The 24,727-nt window shown below is 37.3% G+C and overlaps 1 non-coding gene across 1 annotated transcript; it reads right to left on the minus strand.

The window, feature by feature from the left end:
• Nucleotides 1–22,446: 22,446 nt before the first annotated feature.
• LOC147483259 (small nucleolar RNA R71) lies at nt 22,447–22,550 on the minus strand. Its single transcript, XR_015207127.1, has one exon. It is a non-coding gene; the product is annotated as a small nucleolar RNA R71 (small nucleolar RNA).
• Between the last annotated feature and the right edge of the window lie 2,177 nt (nt 22,551–24,727).

The following is a 24,727-nucleotide window of genomic DNA, read 5'->3' on the forward strand; positions in this document are numbered from 1 at the left end:
TGTGCCACTTTGGCGATATAAAGGAGCAATGGTCCAAACCTTGACCCAATTAGAAGAGCACAAGTGGACAAAAAGCCTGTTGAAGTCAAAGTCATTTGTAAAGGGCCCATTTAGACTGAAGAAATTGGGTTTTGGGCTCGATTTTCCGGCCCAAAACATGGACCCTCAGCCCATGCACGAAAATGTGGATTTGGTCTCTTCCATTTCCACACACAAGACTTAGCTCTTAAGTATCAATTAGGTTAGGATAGAAAGTAGCCATTAAACCTTAGTTATAGATCTAGTTTTTCAATTAATTAATTAGTTGTTATTCTTGTTTTAATTTCAGTATTGAATGATTGTTATTTAGTTGTTAGATCAATAAAATATTTAGTTCTTGATAATCTAATTTCGTTTTCCATTAATCATTAGTTTCAATTCTTAGATTTACTTATTTGTCATTATTAGTTTAAATCAATTATTGCATGAGTATTTTCCATTTGAGTTTAAATAAGCAAAGTTCCAATCTTTTTATGATGTCTAGTTTTAATTCATATGGAAATGATAGTTTGATGAATCAAGGCTAAACCTCCATTGGAGGGGTTTGATAAAACCTTGATGATAGCTTGATTGTGTAGTGTAGAATCATTGTAAGAGTCTATTCCACTCTAGAAGGTCGTTGCTTCGCCATAAGAATGGGTGGACTTCCTCACATGCTAGTTACGAATTGGTAGAGATCCCATGTATAATTAGGGATTAGAACGACCAATTCTTACTGTAAGAACGTAAGAATTGGATTACAACAATCTATAGTAGTTCTTAAGTTGGATTCAAGGTGGATTTAATTCCCCCCTAATTCTTATTCTAGATTCAAACTTTAGTATTCCGTAGCATTTCGTAGTTGAATCCTTATAATCCCAGTATCTTGTTAGTATAAATTGCATCGTAGAATAATTCGTAAAACTCTCATTGACTTTGGTATGATTGATAGCCATTGAAAACTTGAATGCTAAAGAACTAGGAGTGGAACGAATCATCTATTCCAACTCTACTTCAATAGTATCGAGAGTAGAAATCTTTGATAATCACGAGTATAGTTCAATTTTAGTTTTACTTGCGTTTAGAGTTTCATCGCTTTATTCATTAGTAAAACTATCAATTTTACGTTTATCAATGTCCTTGAAGAAAAAGAAGCCTACGAACATGACAGAGTTGCAGGCTCGGATCCATAAGTATACGAAACTGGAAGAAAACCAATTGGATAGGGAATCTTCTCATAAAAGAGTGATAACCAGTGTCACCTCCACTCCTATTGGTAGAAGCTTTGCTAGTCATTATAATGATAGAAAGTCCGAGGAACCATAGTCGGAGCACAAGTTAGTCGACAAGAATTCCTATCAAGATAAGTCCAAGAGACAGAAGACTGGTAACACGTTCGAAAGTAATAAATTATCCCCACTGGTTAGGGACTTTACCACTTTAACTTATCCTTATGAGGACATCTTTGAAGTTAACCAGGAACAAGATGTTCATGAAAGATCATCCAGCGGTGAATCTCGATGCTAACATGTACTGTTTCCAAGTTGATAGGGTTATATACTAAAAGCATTACTTTTGTATTATCTCTAATTCTTTATATTTTGAATGAGAATCATATGGGCAAATGTTATGCATATTATATATGTTATTAGTTATATGCATGCGTCTAATACTTTATGTTGTAGATGATATGGTGTGTGGTGACACACGTAAGATCATATCATCGATCCTTATAAAGTATAAGTAAACGTTCACAACCTAGATGGATTTGGACAAACCATTGGTATGGTTATAGTATAATCTGGTATTAGTCTATCTTGACTACAGGATTAGACTAGTATACTTTGTGTGTATTGAACAGGACCAAGTGAGGTTGTTTCTTTTTATACTGACTATGAAAGAGAACAAACACCTCTATTTTTATGGATGCTTGTCCTCTTAATCCGGATATAATAACGGGCACTTACGTGCATTGTACATTGCTTTAAATCATCAATGAGCGAGATTTATTTGTGAATCAACAAACTCGATGGATTGGGTAATGACATTGTATGTAAGGTGTGTTGTTGATTATAGAAGGAATCCGTGACTCACAAGAAGTTGGATTGATGATGTCCCCTTGAGGAGCTCATAAGGATTATCATGTAAACCCTGAAGGTGGATTTGATCTGACATGACAATGAGGTTGAGTGGTACTACTCAAGGACATAAGAAGTTGATTAATGTAGTTGTCAGTAACTTGACTTAATCAACGGGCATTCGATATCTTAAACACGAGGAGATCAACAAGCATATAATATGGAGCCCATAAACGTAATATACTGTTTGGGATTAGGGAGGTAGTGCAACAATAGCTTTTAGTGGAATAAGCCATTTGTTGACGGACTTGGGCCATGTGTTCTAGGCGAACATGGGAAGCCCAAGCCCGTCAGCAGGCCCAACCCTAATCTTTCCTCATGGTCCCTGTTATAGCCTATAAAAAGGAACCCCTTTTTCTCTGGCCGATTTACTCATTGATTACTCAAGAAAGATTAGTTCAAATTCGGTTCTAACCTTAAGAGTGATAGAGGCCAAGAGAGAAAGAAGGGGGTGGTAGATCGTTGCCCACACAATGTCCATTCCAAGGATAGGAATACAACAGAAGATCAAGAGGTTGCTGATTTGTAGAACTTGGATTCTCAGAGTTATCACAGCTGATTAAAGGTATGACTTTCTAAACAAAATCGTGAGAACCTTTATTCCGTTGCGCATGGTTTTCACGGTTTGTAAACTGCGACCATAACGGTTCCTACACAAGTAATGTTACACTACTATTAGCTTTTAAGAGACAAAATTTTCACAAATTTGGATCTGCTTCCACTATACTGGGGGCATAATCTATGCCAATCAATTCTTAATAAAAGTTATATTTCTCTTTTCAAAGAATTGTTTCTTTTATAATTTTCTACTGGGATACTTTATGGATGTTGGGTGAGAGATCCCATATGTTGGCCAAAGTTTTATCATAACCTTTAGAAAGCTTTCTCTGGATGATAAGTGAAAGATCTCATGTGTTGTTCCCCATGTGATGGAGAAAGTTTAACTTAGATTGGATCTTATCCTCCTAAGAGCAATTCTAATGCCTTATGCTTATAAGTGTCGGTTTATGTATTAGATACCAGATCATTTAAGAAATTTACAAGAAATAATACAGGGGCACACCCTACATTCCTACAAAGTCTTATTTCTTAACAAAAATAAAGGTATTTACAGGAATTGACACAGGGGCAAACCCTATTTTCCTACAAAACCTTGTTTTTCTCAGATTCGGAATACGAATTTGTATAAAATATAATTCGACACTTTTGTCATTTTCCCTCAACAGTTGAATGTGTAGCCGTCGTCTGAGAGAAAAGTGGGGCATCTGTGTATACATATTTATGCAAATAAGGAGAAAAGAACACCACTTCCTAGCTAGTCTGGAACTTCACGTTCGGAACTTGTCCAAGTTCGAAACTCCACTTCCTAGCTAGTTAGGAACTCCACGTTCGGAACACCACTTCCTAGCTAGTCAAGAACTCCACGTTCGGAACTTGTCCAAGTTCGGAACTCCACTTCCTAGCTATTTTGGAATTTGTCCGAGTTTGGAATTCCACTTCCTAGCTAGTCAGGAACTCCAAATTCGGAACTCCACTCCTTCTATGGGAAATCCAAGTTCGGTACTGCTCTGTCGAGTAACAAACCCAAAACTACTTAGTAGACTGAAGAATCTGGAACTGCATTGCTCGGTACTGCTCTGTCGAGTAACAAACCTGAAACTATTTTGTGTACTGAAGAATCTTGAATTGCATTATGCAGTACTGAATCCAAAGCTGACTTACAAATTAAAGAACTCGACACTAATTGGAGAGACATCGGAATTAGAGATACATAGTCAATTTAGTTACTTGCTTGATCTGGAAGTGATGATTCAACTAGTGAACTCGGAATTGACCGAAACCAGTTTTGACAACCTGATGCAAAGAGAAACTAGTCGATCTGTAAACATAAAATTGGTTTTCACTACCCTTGGTCTCAATCAGTAAGAGAATACATGGTGATTATAGTGGATTACTACTTTAGCTTGAAGTATGTGCGACGACAAAGAGCTTTGATAACCTGTTAGTGGCAGTCTGAAAGACAACAAAAATTGAATATATTAACTTTGACAAGGTGAATTGTTGGGTTGAAAAATAGAGGTTGATGTGATTAATAGATGTTCGGTGCTTGATTTTCGACGAGAACAAGTTTCCACCATATCCTAAAGTGTTTATTCAAGCAAATAACATGTCTTGAAGTAAAAGGATTTCATTATTTCATATATCTCTTGAGCTAAGTGTAGTTGCGGCATGACTTGATTGACTTCCGACCCAATTTCGTTTGAGTAATGTGCTTCACATCCATCTCCGGATCTAAATGTGGTCAATTCCGGATTGGTAAGCTGCGATTTGATTTCCACCTCCTGACCAAGTAAAGAAAGAACAGAAACAAATTACAGGTTCGGTTATGGGCTTATAGGATATGACTATGTGAGCCCAAGTTCCGGGAAACAGAAAAAAAAAGAGTTACAACTCCGGGTCACATGTTCGAACCTAGAGAAAGACTTTAAAAAAGAGTTACAGTTCCGGGTTATATAATAAACGTGCCCAAACCTGAAAAAGTTTCAAGTTCAACAGTTCAGGTTTCGCAAGGCTCAGTTCCGTCTCGCACTTGCAAGAGTTCAAGTCCTAGTCAAGATGACTTAGTGAAATCTACCCAAGTTTGGGCCATGTGACCATGTTCGGTCCCTTACATAAGCTAGTATTCCAGGTCTGGGTAAACACGAGGCATGACAGGTCCGTCTTACATGAAGTTTAGTTTCGAAAGTAATAATAAGTCCGAATCCTTGTGAAACATGGGTTGTTGACTTACCCAAGTCCGGCTCAGAGTGGAGTTGGTAAGGCTCGATTGATCTTACCAGGTTTGGGTTATCACAAGGCATTGCATGTCTGGATTTCACCAAGTTCCTAATGTCCAAGTCCGGATCAAGACAAGGCATGGCAGAACCGGGTTCTACCAAGTTCGGCATAATATACAAGGTTTGGGGCATGGTCATGGCAAGTCCGAATTTACAATTCCTTATATTGAAGTAATGCGAAATTCTGTCGATACATTCCATGGAGAAAATTGAGGCATAAGACATCGCGTACATTTTTACCCAGCCTTTTTTCTTAAGGGTTTGATTCACAACCCATGAATAAAAAAGGGGGCATCTTTGTGTGCATATTTTAGCAAATAGATATGTAACACATGGCAACATCTTCTCAAGGCTTGGATATGGTCTTGGTGTGGGTAGAAAGTACCATAGCACATTTCAAGTCCAGCTCCTCTCACTTCCTAGGTTCGGAAGTGAGACAAGAAGAGGAGGTTCGTGGGCTTTGGAACTAGTTGGAGTAGTAGGTTCGTATAACCAACTCTTAACTATGAACTCCAAATCTGGAACTCAACTACTAGGTTCGGAGCAGGTTCGTGGGCTTTGGAACTAGTTGGAGTAGTAAGTTCGTATAACCAACTCCTAACTATGGACTCCAAATCCAGAACTCAACTAGGTTCGGAGCAGGTTCGTAGGCTTTGGAACTAGTTGGAGTAGTAGGTTCATATAACCAACTCCTAACTATGAACTCCAAATCTATAACTCAACTACTAGGTTCGGAGCAGATTCGTAGGCTTTGGAACTAGTTGGAGTAGTAGGTTCGTATAACCAACTCCTAACTATGAACTCCAAATTCGGAGCTCAGCTACTAGGCTCGGAGCTCTAACTACTACTCCGAACCTAAACATGTTTTTCTGTTGTTTAAGTCAATAAAGGAGACCTATTTGATTTGGGAAACATGGAGATTCTAGAAGAGTCAAGATGAGACTTAACAAGAGACGGTCTCCAAGTTAAACACTAATTGGGAAACCTCATCAATTCTTATAAATTGAATAGTTAAACTACACTTTGAGTTTGATTCCTATACACAGGATACGTAGGCAGCCATTAAAGAATGTAGTTCAACTCATCATCTTCTAAATCTCTTCTTCTTCTTGATCCAATACTTCTCATTGTTCTTTGATCATCAACAAAATACTTGTGTTTCTAGATTAGGAAAAATCATCACACAGAACTTGTAGGTGGGGTCAACTTCTTTAACACATCTAGTTGTGACATTGTCAAGAGGCCAACCACCAAGTAAGTTAACTTCTTTGCCAATCTTTGAGGTTTCCGGCTTAAAAACAAAGGTGTTGGATATAAAAAGATCAAACAACTTACAAAGGTTTAAGTAAAGCATTAAAAGAGACAATCGCATACCGAGGTTGCATTACTGGAGCGAGGTATACTACTGGAAGTTCCAAAAGAGTTGGTCGTAGATGGTTCTTGTTGCCTCAACATCGCTGACCTAATCTCTTATAATTGCATAGCAAAATTCATTTGGTTTGTTTGAGTCTCCTTCCATAGCTTGGAGTTTTCTTCTGCCAAGTGATAGTTTTGATCCAAAACAAGCTCCATCCTCTTCATTGCTGTTTTGTTGACCCCCTGGACCCATAGCCTGACAGCGGCCCTTATTTTTTTTTGCCAACCACCTATATCCAAACACATTTCATTTTAACTACAATATAGCACAAACATTTAATGTACTACTGACATCCTAATTTGCATACCCTTGTCAAGGTATCGTCGGTGATTGTCATTGGAGAACCTAAATTTGCAGACATGTCCTCATTAATCCTCTCTTATTCAACACAACGAGAGTGAAACCATAATACAATCTTACGAAGTAAAGTATTACACTAAAGCTCAAGACTGCAATCAAACCTTGATACAACTTAAATAACTTACTACCAACAATCCCTCCCACCAGGAAAATGACACTTACCTCCCACTCAACTGGTTCTGTGCATGGAGCTTTCCTCTTGTGTATCATGATATAAGATTCAGGCCTAGCAACCATATGGACTGGCTTGTTCTGTTCCTTAGCAATCTGATGTCGAATAATTTGGGTGGGTATCCTCCCAACGCAAGCAGGAGCTATTTGTTTTGACCAGTTTATAATGTTCCTTTCACTAGCAGCCTATATACAAAATAATATATAAGAGAATATACATATAAGATTCACAACTAATAAACTAATGAGTAGATAACCTGGAAATTTTCAGTGTTGCAGATATCAACAAAAACATGCCAATCTTCAAGATTGACACCTTCTGGAGCTGGACCTTGTTTAACAATAGTAGGAGATTTGCCCTTGACTAAGTTTTTATACAAGGTGCTCTTATGACGCCTCCATGCCTCACCCATGACTTTTTTAGTGTATGTCGTATTAATGCTAGGACGTCCCACAAACCTGAAGCTGGCTTCCAATGTTTCAAAGACGTATACTAACATATGTTTCCGCGCAGTTGGAAAAGTATCATAGAATATCCAGACGTTACGCCGTACAAGTACACGACATTCAGAGGAAACCCTACTTACCTCTGCTAAAGGGTGACATGGTTGTTGAAGATGGTCCAATGTTAACCAAACTTTTTTCTTCGTACTTGGCGTTTCCGACATTCCTTTTACCTTACCTCTAGTCTCCTTAGGAGCATTGGATGATTCTGGAGTAGATGGAGTCCTATCTGTAAGTACATAGTAAACTTGTCAATTAGTATACATTAAAGTTCAGATGCAATTCCTGTAATAACTAAAGAAAATATTAAGATCAAAGAAAAAATGAATTACAATCTAAGAACCAGTACAGTAATCTAATTCCACATGCATTCATATACGGTAACCAGTGCAACACATAACTAGACAAAATTCAAAATTCTTACCATAATTAGTCTGCTCCATGTCGTCCTCTGAGTCACTTCCGGACAAGTTCCAAGTTATTTTGAGATAGAGTTCCCATGAAAGCTACTGTACATATTGTAACAAGTTCCAGAAACTCTTAATATTCAAAACATGCATTTTTCAAGTATCTAAACCATGATGTATCAAAACACAAATATTGCATAACATTTAATCTATCAAAACAAATCAGAAAACATGATATCCATTTATAATTGTGTAACCTGACAAAATCAAACATAGGTATTCAAAATTCAAATACAAGTATTCAAAATTCAAACATAGTTAATGCAGATAAGCATTTAGTTTAAGTGAACTAATTCCTTTTTTGTTTTTTTCTTCCTCCTAGTGTCTTCAACAACCACAAACATATCGTCTGGATCGTTAAAAATTAGATCATATGTGGATGGTTCAAGGTTACTAGGCTCCGCATAAGAAGGATCAACTTCTATTGGGTCATTAGATAGAAGACATGTTTCATCTTGATCACAATGCACCTTTCTTGGCACTTCCAAAACCACATGCCAGTCGGGATCCTTTGGATCATTAGAGTAGAAAACCTGAGAAGCTTTACCTGCAATAATGAATGGTTCGTCACTCATATTATCCGAACTAATTTGATTTGATAAATTTACCAACTTAAGGTTCACTTCCACATCTAGCTTCACACCATGTCTATGTTTAACCCATTCACACTTGAATAAAACAAGCTGGTACCCATCTCGGTACTTCAACTGAATGATATTCATAAGAACACCGTAATATTCTGCAACATCTTCTACTGGGTTCTTATCCTTCGCTCTAGCCCAGAATGTAGTTGGACACTCTGTGCAAACACCACTATTTTGGTTCCTCTTATTCTCATGATAGTCTTTTGTAATAAAGAGGAAACCATTGACACAATACTTCTTCTACGCCATGGCACAACTCACTGGTCGCGCCATTATATTTTTGAAAGAATCTTCCTCTATGTCTTCAAACTCAGGCTATCTTCTCAACCAAGGAATGAACTAGTCGTCCATGGACACCCTATATTGGTTTGCCTTCCTCCCTGCACACTACCTACGGGATTCCAAATCCGCGGTGTACTCCTGAATAGGATATTACATTTATAAATATATGTATTAGTTAAAGCAATAGTCTGTTTAAGTATATAGAAGTTATTATTTCAACTTTTAAAATTTAGAAATACATACGTGTACCACCAATCATATCTTGGATGGCTTTTTAGTACCCAATTGCGTGCTTGCTCATATTCAACACCTACCAAATGATAAGTATGACCCAAACGAACTGGGCCAACTTCATCAGCCCTATCAAATTCACTATCAAACACATCTGGTGGTATTACTTATTCACCACTAGACTTTAGCTCAAGCTTCTGGAGAAGACTATTCCCTCCTTTGTAACCAGTGCAATAGTTCATGGTTTCCTCTTTCAAGTATCGCTCCGCAATACAACTTTTAGGACGTGCCTTGTTTGTAACATAATCCTTGTAGACCTTCATCATCCTTCATAAAATTAAGAATTTTATTACAAAATAACTTAACATAACCCAACCATGAAGCTAAGTAAACAATCTTATTAGTTAGAATTACCTCTCAAACAAATACATCCAACGATAGAATACTGGTCCACATATACGAGCCTCATACGTTAAGTGAATAGGTTGATGCATCATTATTACAAATACCAATGGAGGACAAATTTTTTCAAGCTCACATAAAGTCCTGACCATAGCCGTCTCAAGTGCATGTAAAGTGTCAACATCAAGTCTCCTAGAACATAACGCATGAAAAAATGTGCAAATGCTCAAGATGACATGTCGGACTTCCTCCCTATCTCGATATGCATGTTGGATCAGCATTGGAAGCAAATATTGCATCAAAATGTGATAATCATGAGACTTCATTCCACTCAAATCCTTTGCACCGTCTTGGACAATATTCTTCCAGTTACCACTAAACCCAACAGCTACTTTGAGATCTCTTAGGCTCGTAAGGAACAACTTTTTCTCCTTTGCTCAAAACCAAAACACCCCAAGCTTCATAACCTTCTTAGCATTTTGATCACTCAACCAATACTTACTCTTAATCCCAAGAAGTTGCAAATCTTTGCGTGCATTAACATTATCTTTTGTTTTTCTTTTTGTGTTCAACATCATAACAATCAGAAGTTCACAAACATTTTTTTCAATGTGCATAACATCCAAGTATGACGGATAAGAAGCTCTACCCAATATGGAAGCCTAAATAATATCGACTATTTGAAAAAGCATGTCCCATCCCCGTTGTCCTCTTTTTGTTTTCTACCACCCTTCCTTTTTCTTTTCCTTTTTCCATTTGCCTTTTCCTTCTCTTTGCCCTTACCCTATTGCACTTTCAGATTCTGTGTCATTTGTTCAACTTGCAGTCCGGTTAATCGTAAAAGCTGTTCTCTAAGCTCTTCTATCTTGTTAAAGGTGCTTGGTCTAGTGTCCATCCTACTAGCATCCGACGAGGGCAAGAATCGTCGACTATCCATGTAAGGAAGTTTTTTGCCATGTTGGAGTCTCAATGAGGAGGTATTTGAACCACAAATGGGACAAGCATATTTGCCATGGGTTCTACAACCAGATATGTTACCTAACGCAGGAAAGTCATGGATAGTCTATAACAAAACTGCGCGTATATTGAACATCTTGCCTCTGTTTGCGTCCTTCACAATCACCCCAGTATTCCATAAAGATTGCAATTCACGAACTAGAGGCTATAAATATATGTCGATATCCTTTCCTGGTTGTCGTGGCCCTTCGATGAGTAAAGAGAGAATTGTAAATTTGGGTTTCATGCAAAGCCACAGAAGAAGGTTATAGGCAACACACATTACAGGCCAAGAGCTGTATAATGTGCCACAAGTTCGAAAAGGATTGAAACCATCTGTTGCTACTACTAATCGAACATTATGAGCTTCAGCTGAAAAGTCCTTATACTTCCGATCAATTAATTTCTAATTAAATGAGTCAACTGGATGCCCCATCTCTCCACCTTTCAATCGATTTTCCGAGTGCCAACACATCTCCTTTGCCACCCATGGTACACTATACAACCTCTTTAACCTCTATGTAATTGGAAAGTATCAAAGTATCTTTGCTGGAATCCTAATATGTTTCTTCCTTTGTTTGATATCAGCATATTTGTACCTCAATGCTCCACATGTAGTACAAGTATCCCTCCAATCATCATCTCTCCAAAATAGCATACAATCATTCGAGCAAGCATCAATTTTCTCATATTTAAGGCCCAAATCTTTTATTAATTTTTCTGCCCTATAAGTATTCTCCGAAGTCTTCTTGTCACGTGGAAAAGCCACACGAAGTAATTCAAGGAGTCCCGTAAAACTCTTGTCTGTCCACCAATGTGTAACCTTTAACAGAACAACTTGACGACAAACTTCAAAACTGTAAAGTCCTCATAATCAGGATATAAGGGACTCAAAGCCTCATGATAATTATCTGCCTTAATTGTGTCAGGCTCTTCCTCAACTATAAGATCTTCCTTAACTATTCCTCGAGCACCATCTGTTGAACTTTGTTCAATAACATCATCCAAGTTATCACTGTCAAGTTCTTCTACGATCATACTGAATGCAACATTTTGCTCAAAAAAGGGGAAGTCCCTTCCCACCTCAAAATTAGTGGAATCTGACCTTCCACCCCTTTCAAATGCCACACGGTGGTTGACTTGTTTCTCCATGCATTGTCCAAAATGTATACTGTTTGTAGAAGCCTTTTTGGTAACAATGCAATGTGACCATTGATAAGAGCCCAAAACTATAGGTTTAACCCCTTAACAATATTGCTTTTTGACCAATTATGTGATTAATAAGTAAGAGTTAGTACTGTTATCGTGTTCTTATGTATTACATGCATTGGAGTCTAATATGTGCAGAAATGCGCCCCTTTTTGCGAGATAATGAAGCAAAGGTTGATTGCTAAGGAGTTCTATGATTAAAGGCAAAGAATCAAGGAGAAAAAACCTTTTTAAAGCCTGGTCAAAGCTGAAAAGTCAAAGTCAACGCTGGCAGAAATAGCGCACGAAAGTCAGCTGAACTTCCGAGGGATGTATCTTTGGACTCAGACCTCGGAATTGGGCCTACCATATGTCAAAATGATCAAAACGAGCAGAAGTGGATGAAAAGGGTTGTTGAAGTCATTTCCAATTGAAAAGCCATTTGTAAACTGAAGTACTAAGGTTTTAGGCTTGATTTTTCGGCCCAAGACATGGCTCCTCAGCCTATGCACGAAATTGTGGATTTGGTCTCTTCTATATCAATAGACAAAAGCTTAGCTTTTAAGCTACCGAGTTCTAGATCAGAAAAATGAGTTTTTAGTTAGTTTTTACTTTGTCAGATTAAAAATACTTAGTTTTTAATTAGTTTAGATTGAAAAGAACTTAGTTTTTAGTTAGTTTTGTTTAGTTCTAGGGGAAAAAACTGAATTTTAACTTAGCAATTATCCAATAACTTAGTTTATATCTAGTTATTTTTTATAGAATTAGTTTTTCATTCCAATTAATTAGTTTTAGAATAAAGAATTAGTTTTATTTAGAATCAGATTTAGTTTTATAATAAAGAATTAGTTTTTCATTTCAATTTAGGTTAAGGTTAACTAGTATTACCCCCCCACTAGATGAGCCAATTAGGATTAGGCTAGATGGAAATTAGGGTCTCCCTAAAACACACAAAAAAAGTCAAAGTGGGTTGACCAAAATTTTTTGTGTATTGTATTTGGGGAGACCCTAATTTCCCATCTCTAAGTAATACTAGTTCACCCTTTAGTTTATGATTCAATTCTTGTTTAACTTTAGTTTGTCTTAAATTCATAATTAGTTTGTCTTAATTTCATTTCATAAATTCAGTTAAAATCTTAGACTATGGTTTAATTAAATTTATAAAGTAAATTACTCATATCAAATTACTTATTTTTATTGTTCTTGTGTTAGAAATGATAGTATAATGATTCAAGGCTAAAACCTCCATTAGAGGGGTTTGAGGAAGCCTTGATGAAACTTAATTGTTGTTAGCGTAGTCTGTTTGTAAAAATCTATTCTATTCTAGAAAGTAATTAGTTCACCATGAGAATGGGTTTGATTGCTTCACATGCTAGTTGTTAGTTGGTAGAGATTACCATGAACAATTAAGGATTAGAAACACCCAATTGTTATGCAAAGCATTTCAGTTCGGATTACGACATTTCCTCGTTAGTTTATTAATTCGAATCAAGGTGGAATCAAATTCCCCTAATTCATTATCATATTGTCAATTTAGTATTCCCGTAGTTGAATTATATCATCTTGATTAGTATTTTTACCATCGTAGTATAATTTCCATCATTACTCTCATTGACTTTGATAAACTGATTATCGTAGTTAATGTGAATTCTAAAGAACTAGGAGTGGAACGAATTCTCTACTCCAACTATATTGAACGATATCGAGAGTGTAGAAATTTGATAATATAGAACGGAAAATAGCTTTAGTTTTACTTACCTTGTCGAAATTGTATTCGTATGTAAAACTAACGCTATCTCATTTATCAAATGGTGCCACTGTTGGGGATATACTCATAGTAAAAATCAGTTTTAGTTTTACTTACATTTGAGTTTAATCGCTTATTCGTAAGTAAAACTAGCATTTTTCCTTTTATCAAATGGCGTCGCTGCTATCTTTGTTATGTTTAAAATTGTTTTCATTAGTATTGTTAGTCTTCCCGAAGTCCCATTAAACCCACCCACCCTTGTTTGGTTCTAACAATGATTGTTTGGTTTAGAAACTAAAAAAATTTCCCAGAAAAAGCCTGAGCGCGACTCGCGCCCATCTAAGGCAAAGTTTGAACGCCCCCTACGCTGAAACGCCTAGAACTCGAGTTTGAAGAGAGTGCGACCCGCGCCCTACCAAGGCCATTTCTGAGCGCGACCCGCGCCCACTTCTTGAGCAGCCCAATTTTCACAGGTTAGTCCAAATTTCCATTTCTTCAAGTTATTTAGTGTTTCTAACTTGTTAATTACACTGAACTCGCGTATACAGGATGCTATTCATAAGCGAACCAAGGAAGCATTCAGGTGCTTCTTTCTTCCACTCCTAGCATCTCTTGTTAGAGGATTTATACTAGCATATCAGGATTGTTTTGACTGTTGTCGTGTTTCTTTAATATTGGAGTTAGCCTTGCATGAGATTAAGGTCAGGTAGAGAAAAAACGACTAATGTAATATATTGTGAACGTCAACAAACACACCTATCTAGTATACCACAATCTACACCTGAAATAATGGCTGAAGAAAGAGAGACTCCTCTGTCTGACTTTTCCAAAGCCCTGAATGATAGCCTGAAATCTTGCATCGTTCTTGCAGACCCAATGAGGGATTTCTGAATCCCCCTGAATATATTTAATTTGTTACTAGTTTTTCATGGGTTAGCCCATGAAAATCCTTATCAGCATATGCGTAGTGATAAAATGTAAAATGTATAGTCTACCTACGTAATGAACTACGAATCCAAAACGTAAGTAAACTAGAACTATTCTTTTACGAAACTATTATCAAAGCTTCTACTCTCAATGCGAATTGCACTAAATGGAGTACGAAGTTCGTTCCACTCCTAGTTCCCTAGCATGGATTGTTTTCTTAGTCTAACTAGTCGCTCTTAAGTCAATGAGAGCTTTACTAAATATTATACTACTGCATACTTAATTAAGATGATTACTAGAAATTAACTACAAATGCTATGGAAATACTATTGTTGACTCTAGATAAAGAGATTGGGGAATTGAATCCACCTCGAATCCAACTTAACAACCTAGCGTAGAATGTTGTATCTCAATTCTCACGTTCTTACGGCAAGAATTCCGAGTCTAATCCCTAGTGTTCATGGCATTTCTACCAAGTACTAACTAGCATGTGAGGTCGCCCACCCATTCTCATGGCGAAACGCGACCTTCTAGAGTGGAATAGATGCTACAACGTTTCTATACTAAACAACTAAGGTTTCATCAACCCCTCTAATGGAGGTTTAGCCTTGAGTCATCAATCTAACATTTACCATTGAATCTAAACTAAACATAATGTGAGAAATTGAGAATTACTTAATTTAGCAATAATGAATCTAATTTAATGGCTGGAATAAAACAATGACAAGAATTGAATTTAGATCTAAAATGGAAATGACAAATTCGAACTTGATAAAAAATACTACTTTATTTATCTAATCAATCAAGAACAATGATTCAGAGATTTAATCTAAAACAAGAATTTAAATGGAACTAAAACTTAATTTAATTAATAAAACTAGATCTATAATTCTATATCTTAATTTAGGTCTAACTAGCTACCATTAACAAAGAGCTAAGCTTTTCTTTTTTATACATCCAGATCCAAAATTCGTGCATGGGCTTGGAGCCATGGGTTGGGCCGCAGAAATCAGCCCAAAACCCAATTCTTTCAATTCAAAAGGCCTCTTCAGCTGCAGTTAGCTTCCACAGACTTTTCGTCCACTTCTGCTCCTCTGATTGGGTCAAGGCTTGGACCATTGCAAAGCTCTTTCCGAGCCGGTCGTTTTGACATAAGGTAGGCCTCAATCCCAGGTCTGAGTCCAAAGATATGGCCTTCGAAGTTCTGCTGACTTTTGCTCCTTTATCTCGCTAAAGTGGCACATTTTCTGCATAATGGACTTTGAAGCCTGAAATGCATAAAAACACGTAATCAGTATTAACTCTTACTTATTATTCACATAATTGGTCTAACAGTATGATTATTAAGGGGTTAAAACTACAGTTTTGGGCTCTTATCACGTAGGATGGAACAAGTTCTTACCACATTCCATCATCCTACGATAGGTATGGAACAAATTAAACTAAGGGTGTTCCCTTTCACCCTAGCTGACAAGGCGGCATCTTGGTTAACTACCCAAGTGCCTAATTATGTGGACTCATGGGCCAAACTTGTTCAATTATTTATGGAACATTTTTACCCACCATTAAAGACAGATGAAATGCTTTCCAAGATTCATTTTTTCCGATAAAATCCTCATGAATCCTTTTCAGAAGCTTGGAACCGTTTCACTGACCTTCTTATAGAGTGTCCACATCATAACCTTGCGAAAGACACGTTAGTTCGTGCCTTTTTCAAGGGACTTTTACACCACCATAAAGAGATCCTAGATATAATGAATGGGGGTAGTTTCCTCAGTAAAGGAGCCTCAGAGGCTTATAAATTTTTAGAAGATCAAACAAAGCGTAATAATAATGGGGGTAGTGACGATATCCCCGCTCCGCTAGTTCTTCTACAACAGTTAAGGCTGCCGGTATGTTTGATATTAAACCCGATCCTGAGCTTAAAACTTTAATCGAATCTCTCACTAAAAAGGTAGAAGCTATTTGTGTTCAACAAAAGCCTATTCCCGTCATGAATGTCAACTCTAATCTATGTAATTTATGTTTGAGTCTTAAGCATCAAGACTCCTATTATCCTCTCGCCTATGAACAACAAACATCACAACCAGATAATGTTTGCTCAATTAATAGCTATCCTATTCCTAACGCCCCTTGGAGACAACATCCCAACTTCAGTTGGAGAAATAATCAACAAGTTACACCTCCAGGGTATATTAATCAAAATGTTAGGCCAGTAAACAATTACAACCAAGCTCCACCACGACAAGGACAAAGACAAGGGAATTATAATAATTATAACAATAATAATTATAATGCTAATAGAGGTATCATTCTGGTTAATCATAACTATCACAACCCACCTGTTAATAATCAACGTGACATAGTTCCTATCACACAACATGTAACAAACACTCCTCCACAACTGGATCGTTTCGACGCCTTTATGCAAACCCAACAACAGATTTTACAGTCCATCCAACTTTCCTTATAACAGTTAGCCCAAGAAAAAGTACAATACAAAGGTGTGTTTCCAAGTCAAGCGATACCTAATCCTAAAACAACAAACACAGCCTTTGAAGTAAACGGTAATACTAGTAATGAAAATGGAAACGTAGGTGAGCTAAAAGCCATCACCACTCTCCGTTCTGGTAGAGTGATTGATAACGCCATAACTATGCCTGTAGTTACCCCACCAGTCGTCCCTACACCAGATATTGTACTAGATACCGAAGTAGTAACTGAAGATCCCACCCCTGTAGAGGTACTAGTTAAACCATAACCTAAGAAACAAAAGGCCAAGGTTAAACATCCTGTTGATCCATATGCTAAATATAAAGAGAAACCACCGTTTACCCAGAGGCTAGCCATGTTAAATAAAGATACAAATTTTGATGAGATTAGGAAAGTTTTTAAAAATCTAACGATAAACTTACCTTTTCTTGAAGATTTTAAAAAGTTACCTCACTATGCTAAGTTTTTCAAAAAGTTGTGCACTACTAGGCGTACTACAAATATTCCTAAAGACACCTTTTTAACTTAACATTTTCCAACTTTATCCGAACATAATGGAATCGTTACGTACAAGGACCCTGGTCGTCCTACTGTACAATGCACCTTAGGAGATTTTTACTAATAATTTAATCGCACTATTAGACACGGGGGAAGTGTTCACTTACTCCCTTATTATTTATATAAACAAATAGGTCTACAGGAGATGCAACCTACTAAAATGAATTTACAATTAGCTTATCGATCTATTTAGTATCCTAAAGGTATGGTTGAAAACGTGTTTGTTAAGGTTCAGGATTTCTACTCTCCTGTGTATTTTGTTATCCTCAATACAGAAGTCGCTAACGACTCTGTTCCGATCATTCTAGGGTGCCCTTTCTTGGTAACTGCCAACGCGCATATAAACTACCACGATAGTTCGATGTCCTTGTCCTTTGGCCATCTTTTTGTTGAGGTTAATGTTTTTAAAATGATGAAACAGTTACCTGATACGAATATCGATTAAGAAGTTAGCATGATCGAGAGCTTAGCTGAAGATTATTTTGATAACACGTTTCCTGATAATCAAATGCACCAATTTCTTTCCTTCGGAAGTTGAAACATTGACGCCATGACAGAAGAAGCATTTTTCACCCACAATCCCAGTGATCCTTCTAACCCACCTATTGACGAATGTCTTGCATATCTAAAAACTTCTGATGATATAGACCTGAAAGCTCTAGCTAAGCACCATTCACCCACCTCACATCATTCTGTCACTCATTCACTTTCCATAAATAATATTCCCCACCCTCCACCTTTTCAAAGGAACCTTGAGTTTGCACTTGACCCTCTGGTTTCTCCTGTGCTTCATGATTTTCTAAACTCTCCTAGTAAGAAAATACTACCTAAAGAGCCACCTGATACTTTCATTTTCAGTTGCGTGATTATACTAACCCATGCCACCAATGAGTTTTGTGATAAACCCACATTCTCCTTTTTTCCATTCCATACTTTTACAATTCATCCATATCCACCATATCTTCCACAAATATCCATTTTCTCAAAATCATTCACTTGCCCACCCTCCCATTGGAAAAATAAGAAGACTTGGCATAATAGGTTATATTCTAGATTCATCAGTACTCTCTCTCATTCCGTTATGCCACGTCATGGGAAATCATGGTGCTTGATGGTGTTTGGATGTGTTTTCTGTGATAATTATTTATGGCACTAATATACGTAAAATTGAATAATTTACCTACGAAATGAACGATGAAACTCAAAACGCAAGTGAAACTAAACTTAATTACGCGTTGCTATCAAAGATTTCTATACTCTCAATTCTATCGAAATAGAGTGGAGTAAAAAAGTTCGTTCCACTCTTAGTTCTTTAGCATTCAAGTTTCCTAGATTGACTAATCTATTCAAAGTCTAATGAAAGCAATGGTGGGAATTATACTACGATGTGAATTAAAACTAGACGTAATATAAAGATTATAACTTTATTAAATTTAACTAACAATAATTGAATTCTAAATTAATAACTAAGAATTGAATAACAACAACTGAATTTAGATCTAACAATTTTAAATGACAAAATCGAAATGAACAAGAAATAACTATTTTATTTATCTAATCAATGAAGAACTATGATTCAAAGAATTAATCTAAAACAATGTATGAAACTAATTAATTTAACTAATTCAATTCAAAAACTAGATCTACAAGCTATTTTAATGGCTATTTTTCTATCTAAGCTATCTAACTATATCTTTCTTAAGAGCTAAGTCTTGTTTTATGTAAAGGAGGAGACCAGATCCACAATTTCGTGCATGGGCTGAGAAGCCATGTTTTGGGTCGGAAAATCGAGCCCATAGCCCAATTTCTTCAGTCCACAGAGCCTGTTTTAGCTGGCTTTGACTTCAATAGACTTTTCATCTACTTTTGCTCCTCTGATTGGGTCAAGGCTTAGACCATTGGAAATCTCTTTCCGAACCGGTCTTTTTGACGTAAGGTAGGCCCAAATCCGAGGCTTGAGTCCAAAGATATGGTCTTCGGAAGTTCTCACGACTTGTCTTGTTTTTCAACGCGTGTTGACTTTTTGACTTTTTTTGGCTGAGGGCTTCATAAAGGCTTTGTCTCCTTGAACCTTGGCCTTTATCATAGAACTTCTTAGGAACCAACCCTTTGCTCCTTTATATCGCCAAAGTGACACATTTCTGCACATAATTGAGTTCCATGCCTGAAATACATAAAAGCACGTAATTAGCATTAACTCTTATTTATTACTCACATAATTGGTCTAAAAGTAGTATTATTAAGGGGGTTAAAACTACATTTTGGGCTCTTATCAAACCCACCCAAAAACAGCATTTTGCTCATCCTCAAGCAAATATGAGAAATTAGCATAAGTGACCAAAAATGGAGTTCTAACTAATCTCGTCTCCCCGAGTGCGATTGCATTGACCATATGCAACAAGGCCTTAAACCACTAGGAATTCCCTAGTGGACGAGTTATAGCCTCGTGAGAGTTTTCCAGTGAAGGTACTCACAAACTTCATCTATACTACAACAACTCAGAAATAAAACTATTGTTTCCTTATCTATGTCTCAATTATCTATACATCTCACTAACAATGAATACAGAATAATCAAGTCAAAACCTAAGCTAATATATGCATAATAATTGATAAGAGCCCAAAACTGTAGTTTTAACCCCTTAATAATCATACTGTCAGACCAATTATGTGAATAATAAGTAAGAGTTAACACCGGATTACGCGTTTTTATGCATTTCGTGCTTCAAAGTCCATTATGTGCGTAAATGTACCACTTTAGCTTAGATACAGAGCAAAAAGTCAACAGAACTTCAAAAGCCGTGATCTTTGGACTCGCACTCGGAATTGGGCATACCTTATGTCAAAACGACCGGCTCGAAAGAGCTTTGTAATGGTCCAAGCCTTGACCCAATCAGAGGAGCAGAAGTGGACGAAAAGTCTGTGGAAGTCAACTGCAGCTGAAGAGGCCTTTTGGATCGAAGAATTGGGTTTTGGGCCCGATTCTCCGCCCAAACCATGGCTCCAAGCCCATGCACGAATTTTGATCCTGGATGTATAAAACAAAAGCTTAGCTCTTCATTAATGGTAGATAGAGTTAGAAAAAATAATAGTTAGCTTAGAATAGAAAGTAGCCATTAAAAATAGCTTCTAGATCTAGTTTTATTTAATTGTTTTGATTAAGTATAGTTTCAATATCTAATTCATTTCATTAGATTAAACCTTGAATCTTGTTCTTCATTTGATTAGATCAATAAAGTAGTATTCTTTATCCATTTCGATTTTGTCAATTCCAATTCTAGATCTAATTTCAATTTATGTCCTTAGTTCAATTTAGTCATTAAATTAGATTTCATTATTGTTTAATTAAATAAATTTCAATGCTTTATATTATGTTTAGTTTTAATATAAATGGAAATGATTATGAATGATTCAAGGCTAAACCTCCATTAGAGGGGTTGTGAAGCCTTCGATGAAAGCTTGAGTCCGATTATCGTAGAGTCGCCGATTTTCTATTCCACTCTAGAAATGATTAGTTCACCATGAGAATGGGTTTAATTGTTCACATGCTAGTTATGAATTGGTAGAAATGCCATGTATAATTAGGGATTAGGAATAACCAAATTGTTCTGGGGGCGATTCAATTCGATTACTTAATACGATTCGTCGTTAGTGGATTAAGTTGAGTTAAGGTGGAATCAATCCCCTCTAACTCCTTATCATAGAATCAACGTAGCATTCCCCTTAGTCGATCGGGATAACCCACTAGTTGCATCTTGTGGGTAGTTGCATCGTAGTCTAATTTCCCCTTCAGAAAACTCTCATGACTTAAAAACGACTAGTTAGATTAGAAAACATCCATGCTAGAGCACTAGGAGTGGAACTAACTCTATCTACTCCCCTATATCTCAATTGGTTGAGAGTAGAATAATTCTTTGATAAACAAGAGAGCATCAAGTAAAAAGTTTAGTTTACTTACGTTGAGAATTCATCGCTCATTACGTGGGTAGACTATTCATTTTACGCTTATCAAAATACCGCCATCTTAGTTGCACTTTATCATTGTTTTCATAATAGAATTAGTAATTTTAAGTCCCATTTCACCCACCCACCCTTGTTTGATTCATACCGTGGTTGCCGCTTTCAGTTTTGGAAAAATTCGCGAGAAAAAACGACTGAAGGCCGCCTTCTCGCTTCAAAGAGAGAGCGAATTCGCTTATCTTTATCGACTTCGCTTATACATCGAAGGCGCCGCTTCAAAAAAAGAGAGCTAACCGCTTATCTTATCGAGCTCGACTTTGTTCTTGAAGCCCGCCTAAGATAGAGCCAGCGCTAAGAAGCTCTTCTCTGAAATTCCGTGATTTCCACAGTTTGATTTGAACTTCGAAAGTTGTCAAGTTTTTCAGTGTTCTATTCTCTTATAAACACCGAACACGCTGCGAACAAGACGCTATTCATAAGCTTAAGCAAGGACGAATCGTATTCCTTTCTTCCACACCCTCATCTCTCCCCGTTAGAGGTTTATACTAGTATATCGTAATTGTTTGGAGTGTTGCATGTGTAGTTAAGCTCGACTTAGTCTTGCATGAGATTAAGGTCCGGTCGCACAAAACACCAAACGTAAATACACAACAACATCAACAATCAAGTCTATCTAGTATACCACACACTACACCTCTAGCTACTATTCCACACACACCACCTGATATAATGGGGGAAGAAAGAGAGACTCCTCTCTCGGACTTCTACAAAGCCTTGAGCGATAGCCCCAAATCTTGCATCGTTCTAGCAAACCCAGCGGGGGATTTTAGAATCCCTCCAAATATTTTTAATTTGTTACCCGCTTTTCATGGTTTAGACCATGAAAACCTTATCAAAGACATTACGCGTAGGATTGAACAAGTCCTAACAACATTCCACCATCCTACGGTTGGTTCGGAACAAATTAAATTAAGGGTTTTCCCTTTCACCTTAGCCGATAAGGCGGCGTCTTGGTTAACTGCCCAAGCGCCTAATTCTGTGGACTCGTGGGCTAAACTTGTTCAACTGTTTATGGAACATTTTTACCCACCCCTAAAGACGGATGAGATGCTTTCTAAGATTCATTTCTTTCGACAAAATCCTCATGAAACATTTTCAGAGGCTTGGAATCGTTTCACCGATCTGCTTATAGAGTGTCCACATCATAACTTAGCTTAAAGACACGTTAGTTCGTGTTTTTCAAAGGACTTCAACATCACCATAAAGAAGTCCTTGACATAATGAATGGGGTAGTTTCTTAAACAAAGGAGCCCTGAGGCTTATAAATTTTAGAGGACCAAACTAAGCGTAATAATAATTGGGGGTAGTGACGATTACTCCCCGGCCCGCTAGTTCTTCTTCCACGCTTAAGGCTACCAAGATGTTTGAGGTTAAATCAGATCCCGAGCTTAAAACTCTAATTGAATCCCTCACAAAAAGGTAGATGCCATTTCAGACAACAAAAGCCAATCCCCCGTTATGAATGTAAATTCAAATCCATGTAGTTTCGTTGAGCCCCGAGCATCCCGAATCCCATCGGCCCTATAGCCTATGAACAAAGCTTGTTCCATTAATAGTGAACCTAAACTTGAGACAAAATCCCAACTTCGGTTGGAGAAATAACCAAAACGCCACACCTCAAGCGGTACAATCATCAATATGTTAGGCCTAACGCAGAAGCTTTTAACCAAGCCCCACTACGACAAGGATTGTGGTCGTGGTAATTTTAATAATTATAACAACCAAGTGCAACCTCGACAAGGTCAAGCACAAGGTCAAGGTAATTATAATAATTATAATGCTAATAGAGGTATCGTCCGTAAATAATAACTATCAAAATCCACAAATAAATAATTCACGGAAATAGTTCCAAAGAATACAACCCGTGACCACTACACCCACACAACCGGATCGCCTTGACACCTTTTATACAAGTGAGCCAAAAACTTTTCCAAACCATGGCTCAATCCAACCAACAGCTTCTACAATCCGTGAACTAATTTAACCCAACAGTTGGCTCAAGATAAAGCCCAAACCAAAGGTGTGTTTCCGTGTAACGCAATACCTAATCCTAAAACAACAAACACAAACCTTTGAGGTAACGGATAATACTAGTAATGAATTTGAAAATGTAGGTGAGATAAATGCCATCACCACTGCTCGGGCAGAGTGGTTGATAACAAAGTAACTATGCCTATAGTTACCCCACCAAGAGCTCCTACACCCGCTATATTACTAGATAATGAAATAGAAACCTAAGAGCCTACCACTATAGAGGTCCCAGCCATACAACACAACTTAAGAAACAAAAGCCACGGTTAAACATCCAGGTGATACCATTGCTAAATATAGACGTAAACCACCGCTTCCACAAAAATTAGCCATGTTAACTAAGGATACAAATTATGAGGAGATTAGGGATGTTTTAAGAATCTAACTATAAACCTTCCCTTCCTCGAAGCTATTAAAAGCTACCACATCATGCTAAGTTTCTTAAGGAATTGGTACTACTAGGCGTAAGACAAATATACCAAAAGACGCTTTTAATGTAACAATTCCCAACCTTATCCGAACATAATGGAATTGTTAAGTACAAGGACCCCGGTCGCCCTATCGCACAATGCACCTTAGAGATTCCTATACGACGACCGCGTTATTAGACCGGGGGCTAGTGTTAACTTACTCCCATTTTATTTGTATAGACAAATAGGTCTAGACAAAATGCAACCCACTAAAATGACGTTGCAATTAGTCGATCGACGGTCTATTAAGTATCCTAAGGGTGTAGTCGAAAATGTGTTGGTAAAAGTTCGTGATTTCTACTATCCCGGTTGATTTTGTAGTCCTCGATATGAAGTCGCTAACGACTGGGTTCCATCATTTTAGGGCGCCCTTTCTTGGCAACCGCCAATGCGCCATTAATTGCCGCGGATGGTTCAATGTCCATGTCTTTTGGCCATCTTGTCGTTGAAGTCAATGTTTTTAAAACAAGGACACAAGCCATCCGATTCGTCTATGGATGGAGAGGTTAGCATGATCGAGAGCTTTGCTCGAGATTATTTCAACAACACGCTCCCCGATAGTCATATGCCCAAAATTCTTTCCTTTGGAAAGTCGACTCCAATATTTTCTTTCCTACACTAGTCGATACACATGTTATTGATTGAGGATGGGATAGATGACTTTCTCAAAGACGTAGAGGACTACCATAGTAATGTGGATATGACCAATCTAGATGAGGAATTTGATGAAGTTTCTTCGAGTAGGTGACAATTCACCCTATCAAGAACTAACTAGCACAACATCCACCTCGATTCCCTCCTTCCACCCTTTCAAAGGAACCCCGAAG

Source organism: Coptis chinensis, chromosome 8, assembly GCF_015680905.1.
Source record: "Coptis chinensis isolate HL-2020 chromosome 8, ASM1568090v1, whole genome shotgun sequence".
Lineage (NCBI taxonomy): Eukaryota > Viridiplantae > Streptophyta > Magnoliopsida > Ranunculales > Ranunculaceae > Coptis > Coptis chinensis.